This window comes from Arachis ipaensis, chromosome B06 (genome assembly GCF_000816755.2).
Source record: "Arachis ipaensis cultivar K30076 chromosome B06, Araip1.1, whole genome shotgun sequence".
In the NCBI taxonomy this organism is placed as follows: Eukaryota; Viridiplantae; Streptophyta; class Magnoliopsida; order Fabales; family Fabaceae; genus Arachis; species Arachis ipaensis.
Genome location: NC_029790.2, coordinates 94,947,275 through 94,954,679, shown reverse-complemented (window position 1 = coordinate 94,954,679; position 7,405 = coordinate 94,947,275).

The following is a 7,405-nucleotide window of genomic DNA, read 5'->3' as shown; positions in this document are numbered from 1 at the left end:
CAGTACCCAAACTGGCATTGGCAGGGTGATGTTAGCGTTAAAAACGCCAGCTTAGGAAAACCAAAATTAATTTTCACCCATACTATTATATATTGTTGGAAAGCTCTGGATGTCTACTTTCTAATTCTTTTGGAAGCGCATCATGTGAAGCTCTAAAGCTCAAGTTATCCTTCATGGAAGGAGATGAGGTCAGCTGGCCTTACTACAGGTTGACACAATGTTCATCTTTGCATTTTAGGGACAAGTTTTCTCCCTCAGATTTAGTGTCCATCATGTAGTGCCATATATGCTTGGAAAGCTCTAGATTCCTACTTTCCAATGCCACTAGAATAACCTATTTGGAGCTTTGTAACTCAAGTTATGCTCCCTTAAAGAAGACAAAGTCAGGCTGCCAAGGGTCGCAAGCGTTATTGAGGGCAGCGTTAGCGTTGCCAGAGCTGAAGCATGCATGCAGACCTCATCCCTAGTGCTTGTGAAGCAACGTTAGTGTTGCTAGCACTATGCTTCTTGCCTTCCCCTATTTCTTCTCTTCTCTGTTTTACCCTTTAAGCTCCTTTATTCTTTCATGCTTGTTTTGTGTTTTTTACTTCTTTTTCCACTATTTTCTACAAAATAGATCAAATCAAAGAGATGAAAGTAATTTATGATTTAAGCACAAAATTATTCAATAATTAAGCATTATGAATAAACTTTTGATATGAAAAAGTATAGAAAAAAACACATGATTCGCATGCATCATAGACCGTATGCAAGAGGGAGAGTATCGACGAATCTTCGCGACTCGATCTAGCTTTTCTTTTGTAACCTGTAATGGAATTTTGTTTCGGATTCCTTTTCCCTCAAACAACAAATGGTTTGTCTTCTAAATTTCTAACCCCCTTACGTGCATATATTTATATTTGAATCCGTCCATCTAAGGATGAGTCTGAGCTTGTTTTGGTATAGACAAATAATTCTTGAGTCTTGGAAATTTGCTAAAAATTGGGTGCTCTTTTCACAACTTTGTATCTTTTAAGGTCATCTGAAACTTACTTGATTCAATATGCCTTATCCTTGCTATCAAATATTTTTGGTCTGGCTTCCTTTCTTGAGATGCACTTTAGTTCTTTTCTTGTGCATTTTGTTATTCTCTAAGAATTAGCCTGAATACCATGCAAGACATCTTTCTATTTCTAATGAGCACCATTTAGGTTGTTTAATCGCTCTAAACGCTAATACCTTTTCAAAAATCAACTCAAGCTTAGTTTAGTATTTGGTATAATTCGTAGATATGACCATTAAGACGTTAGTTCCTTAGAGCAAGACCTCTTGATGCAGAAGATGAACCGTGTAAGTATGCGACACCAAAGAAGAGTGTTGGGGCCTTAATTCTTGCCGACCGTATTGGCTGAATGCGAAGAAAACTTTTGAATCTTGAGAGGAAGATTAATCTCGGTACCAGTACTTGTGATATTTGAACCTAATAAACCATTTAATAATACTGCGATGCATTATCGTAGGGTTTAGGATGCACGTGGAGGCAACATCGTAAGGTGGTGACAAGCGTCCTTAGTAAGAAGACCCTAAGTGTTGTTGGAGGACGATTAAGGAGAAGGAACTGTTAAGTAAGGTTGTAGTCTAAAGCTGGGTATTGAGGCAGCAGCTAGAGGTATTAGACTGAATAGATTGTGAATTTCAAGGAGTTGTAAGGCCCAGAGTTCGGGAAGCGCAGTAAGAGGATAAAAGCTACTAAGAATGTTGAAGCATGTTGAACAAGGAAATCAAGCGTCTTAGGTTCTGAACTGATAGTAAAAAACAATGAGGAAAGATTAAGCGAAAATCAAGTTAAGGTTCTAACTGCGCAAGCCGACATAAAAGTTATGCAAACCAACAGAGCGAGCCTAGAGAGTTTAAAAGAGAAAGCTGTGTATTCTTGGAGACTACTTCGGCGACTGGTAACAAATGAGCGATCGACCTAAAGGAGTTCACTTCGAGGTACGTTGGGCTGTCTGAAGTGTTAGAACAAATTGAACCAATAGTATATCAAGTGTTCTTACAGCCGTGTCTCTCGAACTTGCGCGATGTATTCCATGCCTCCTAGCTCCAAGAATACATTCCCAATATAACTTATGTACTAGAACTTGAACCAGCTCAATTCAAGAAGGATATGAAGTTTCGAGTGACCTTAATTAGAATTGATAATGTAAACATTAAGGAACTCTGAGGAAAAGAGGTCTCATTAGAGAAAGTGACTTGGAAATCAAGTCAGGAGCACACTGAAGAAACTTGAATTGAGAATAAGGATAGACTACCCGCACCTATTCTCAGCTAACTGAATTCGAATTTTGTGGGCGAAATTCTTATTTAGGTGGGTAGAATGTAAAAGTCGAATAATTAATAAATAATTAACTCATAAATTAATATTTATTCTAGAAAATTAAAAAATTGAATTTTATAGTTTAATGTGATAGAGCTAATTAAAACAAGGTTTTAACACTAATTTTAAAGAATTTGGCCCAAAATTAAGCCAAACAGGACAAACCAGTTGAACTGGGCCCAAAATGGGCTCAAGGCCCAATCAAAACCCACTAACACATATAGGATCAGCCTTTCCTGCCCTTCCTTAATGGGAAACACGCTGATGCAGCTTTGGGGAAGGGAAGAACATGAACACAAACACCAAACCCTTGGTTAGATTCAAATTAAGGTAACTTTTGATCCGGAGCTCCGATCGCCGCACCGTTTGCGACTACGCAACTAGCGTGTCGAGCTCTACAAAGCCCAATACTTCATTAGGTAAGAATTCTCGTTTTTTTCTCAATTTTCTCCTTTCCAATTTCGAATTTGATGAATAATTATGTTGAAAATTGTTTAATTTCAGTGTTTTGGTTCGAATTAGCTTGGGGGTTTTATTAGGTTTAGCTCACTTGAGCTGTAGACAAGGTAAGACCCTAACCCTCTTGTGAATTTTTGAGATTTTGAGCTTAGGGATTGATTTTAGTGATATATATGGTTTAGATTGAATATTGTTGGTGTAAAATCAAATTGGAGGTCGGACTTGTGAAATTGGAACTCTTTTGAAGAGAATGGAAGCTTGAGATCAATTTTTAAAGCTAGGATTCGTTGGTGAGGGGCTGTGGTTGATAGCTTGTGGTGCGGGAAACACTTGAGGTGTTCCAAGTTTATCAGAGAATCGGCCAAGATATGGTTTTGGTTTCTCGTAACTAAAATATAATGTGTCGTAAAAACTTAGGTTAGGTAACTGTAAGATAGGATTGAAATGTTGATGTTGTTGAGGTTGATATTTGTTAGTATTTATAAGGATGTTGTTGGTAAAATAATGGTTTGTATTTTGGGTGATTGGTGATGCATGTTGATAGTTGATTAGTGATATGAATGAGGATGGTGTTAGTGAAATAATGATGTTTGAGTTATTAATGATACATGTTGATAATTATGTATGTAGTTGTTTTGAATATGAATTATTGTGTTGAGACGGATAAAATGATGTGTTGGATTAGTATTGGATGAATAAGGAGTGTTGAAATATGATTGGGTGGATTTAATGCAGTTTTGGTAAGTTTTGAAATGGTTTTGGAATTGGAAAGATTGGGAAAAACTTGAGTTTTAAGTTTTGGTCAAAAAAGAATTTTAACGAATTTTGGCAGTCCATAACATGAGCCTCGAAATTCAGATTTGAATGAAATCTATTTCAAATTAAAGATATTTTCAATAGCTTTAAAACGGTAAAAAATTTAAGGAAAACAGAATTTGTAAAAGAAGTTATGGACGCCGGAAAACAGGTGGAGAAAACTGATTTTTGTTGAGTTGCAGAATTTTGAAAATACTGGTGCGTGTGCGCATGCACATATGAACCGGGCACAGTGTGAGTTTTGGCTCGTGCGCACGCACAAGGGGTGTGCACACGCACACCCTGGGAATTTGGCAAGTGTGTGCACACACACTACGGCCCGTATGTACACACATGGGAAGGCCTACTGTTGCCTGCGTATGCATACCCTTGTGCGTACGCACTTTTAAAAGATTGAGCGGAGTATGTGCACGCACACATGTGTGCGTATGCACACTGCCCTATTTTTCCAAACATCCTATTTTGCACTAATTGACTTCCCGACAAGCTTGTTACCCTCCAAAACTACTATTTGAATAAAATTCACTATTTCTACACTATTGACCATTATCCTGGTTTTTCCCAAACTCCTGAAAAACTCAATTTAAAACCTGATAGGTGGTTATTTGGTAGTGGAGTGTTGATATGATTATAGAAAGAAGTATCTTGTTGATGAAGAAAGAGGTAAAGTAGATGATGATGAATAAGGAAGTGATGTAATGTTATATATACTGTGAGCAGTGGTTAAATTCATGATGTATAATGATATGATGATTAATGAATGAATGTATGTTTGAGATACCTAGGCGGTAGCAAGGATGGTGGTTCGTCCTACTTGCTCCAAGTCAAGGTTTGAGATTTGATAATAATGATGATTGTTTTAGACTGAATGAATATATGTTTGAGATACATGGGCAGTAACAAGGATTGTGGTTCGTCCCGCTTGCTCCAGGTCAGTGATTGTGACTCCTGAGTAGTAGTAGTAGTAGTAGTAGATTATTCCACTTGCTCCATGTTGAGTTTTTAAACACCCGCCTGGGTAGTAGCGGTAGTAGTGGTTCTTCCACTCGCTCTGGATTAAGCAGGTAGTAGCAAGGGGGTTGTAGCTCAAACCCACTTGCTCTGCAATGAGTGTTTCTGTCCATGGTTAGCTACCAGGACATGTCGGGTTGGCTATATAACTGACAGATGATATCATCAGCCATAGCACAGGCATGCATCAGATGTATTTGTGTGTTTTATTTGATTCTACATTAATTGGGCTCGCCTATGTGATTAATATGTCTACTTGCTAAATTTGCTACCTGCTGTAATTGTATTCTACTTGTGCTTGCTTTGTCTGTATTTTGGTTGTCTGTGCTATGGAATTTTTGAGGAACAGAGGAAGGTAAGAGGCTAAAGGATCAAGTTAGGTTGAGTTAGAATTTTGAACCCTTAGCTACCCCACTTTGTTTATGGCTTATTGATGTGAAGATTTATACCGGTTCGGAATTTAACAAAATAATTTCATTGTGAGCATAGGCAACCGACAATCGATCCTCAAATCAAAGTTTAATTTTTGGTTGTCACAAGTCCAACCCAATAAAAATAACTGAGAGTATTAGTCCCGGGTCGTTCTCCCTAGAAATTGCAATCGAGTGCTCAATTATTGGTTATGAGTTTCAAGGGGGTTGGGTTGATAAAAGGGGCCAAGAAATTAAATGGCAAGAAAATAAAGCAAACAACTAAAGAAACCAATTAATAAAGAGAGACATTCATGGCAAGGATTGAGAATCAAGACTTTCTATCCTAGTCATTAATTATCATACGATGATTAACAAGAGCTAATCCTATTTAGTCATCTTCAACATAGGAAGAAGGTATAATGTTATCTTCACTTGAGAGAAAGTCAAATAAGACTAGTTAATCTCAATCCAAAAGTCCTAATCAACTTACTAATTGAATTAGCAAGAGATAGAGTCAATGAAAACAATATTAACTAACAACCATGGTTCTGAAAACCGGACCAGACCGGCCGGTCCGACTAGTTGAACCGTGAACTGGGACTCATTACAGTTTGGTTTAACTTATAAAACCGCGAATTTAAAAACCACCTAAAAACCGTTGAACCAGTCGAGAACCGGCCGGTCAGACCGAATCGAGACCCAACCGGTTTTGCTGAAACAGTGCCGTTTTGGGTTTTGGACAAAAATGAAAAGGGAAAGCGTTCGGCGTTCAGTCTCCTCCTTCTCTCAAACTCACTCTTAGCTTAAACAAAAAATAAAACCCTAGCAGTAGCCTCCACTGCCGCTACAAGGAAGGAGACATTGCCGCCGTCCGTCGCGCCATCGTCGTTCTTAAGCTCTCCAACCTCTATTCACTCAAACTCCTCTCAACTCTCACTCTCTCAAACGAGGCTATCTTCCCCCAAAAAGAAACTCTAGCTTACAATAGCTTCCGCTGCCGTTCGTCGTGCTCAGGAGCTTCTGTCCTTGTCTGGTCGTCGTCGTCGTGATCCAATCATAGCTTCTTCCTCGTTCTCCGCATCCGTCGTCTGGTCTACCTCTGCTCAGCCACGCTTCTACCGCCGTCCGTCATCGTGCTTGTCGCCTGGTCACCGTCGTCCGTCGCGCTCAACCACTTTTCCTCATACTCTGCGTCTCTGCCCAGACTGCTCAGATCGAAGAAGGTAATGGCTTCTCTGCTCACTGCTAATGCTTGTTTTTCTTTTTGTTTTTATTTTTCGTTCAGATATTATATTGATTATTAAACGTTTAATTGATTATTGATTAGCTTTGCTCAATGCTGTTGTGATATACTGTGCTGTATTTTGTGTTCTGTTATGTTGTGATTCTGTGTTCAATTAAAATTTTTTTGAGAACTTAGCTTTGCCATGCTTGATCAATTATGCATTTCTTGAACTCTGATTTTGACAATTTGAGTTGTTTATGAAGCATAGTTCACTGTTATTGAGGAGTGTATGAAGCAGATTACTTGCTGTGTTTGGAGCTGTGTATTAACTAAATTAGTTAATTTATAATTGATAAAGAGTACAAAAGATAGTGAAATCACTTAGTAAAATTAAGTTCTGTTAGTTATAGGAAATATATATCTGGTATATCAATTGAGATTAGTTTTGTTAAAAAGGAGTCTTGGGATGTGTCTTGAACATATATGTGCAAACTCAATAACATTGTTACTATATTGATTTTCTAAATAGCAATTACAGTGTTCTAGCATTCCAAGTTTTCCTTTCTTTTTGATTTTTCATCCTGTTTTTTAGTAGAGTTTGTTCATGATCATCCACTAAGATCACTTCAGGCCATGTTAAAATTGTGAAACTATTACTTGTTCATTATAATCAGTCTTATGTTTATCTTTATTAATCTTTATTAATTTTTGTGCTAATAATTTTGTTAAAATTGTGTGTAAATTGTGACCGTCTTAATAATATAATGAGTATTATATTGTTATTAATTGATGAGATCAAAGGTTATTTAACTTTTGAATTTGTACTTTGACAAGATTTAAGATTTTGGTTGATGTAGTACTTTAAATTGGGATGATAATTTAGAGTTTATGTTAGACTTTAATTTATTTTAGTATGTTTATTTATATTTTATTTATTTTTTATTATAAAACGGTTATTCCGGTTGAACTGGTTGGACCAGTAAACCAGTGAATCAGTAACTAAAACGGTTCGATGACCGATCCGGTTAAGATTGTCCCTTTCCAAGCTAAGAATGCTCAAAAACTTACTCTAAACCTAAGCCAAGCATTTTGTCAAACACTTGGAAGGCATAAAAGGTAAAAGGA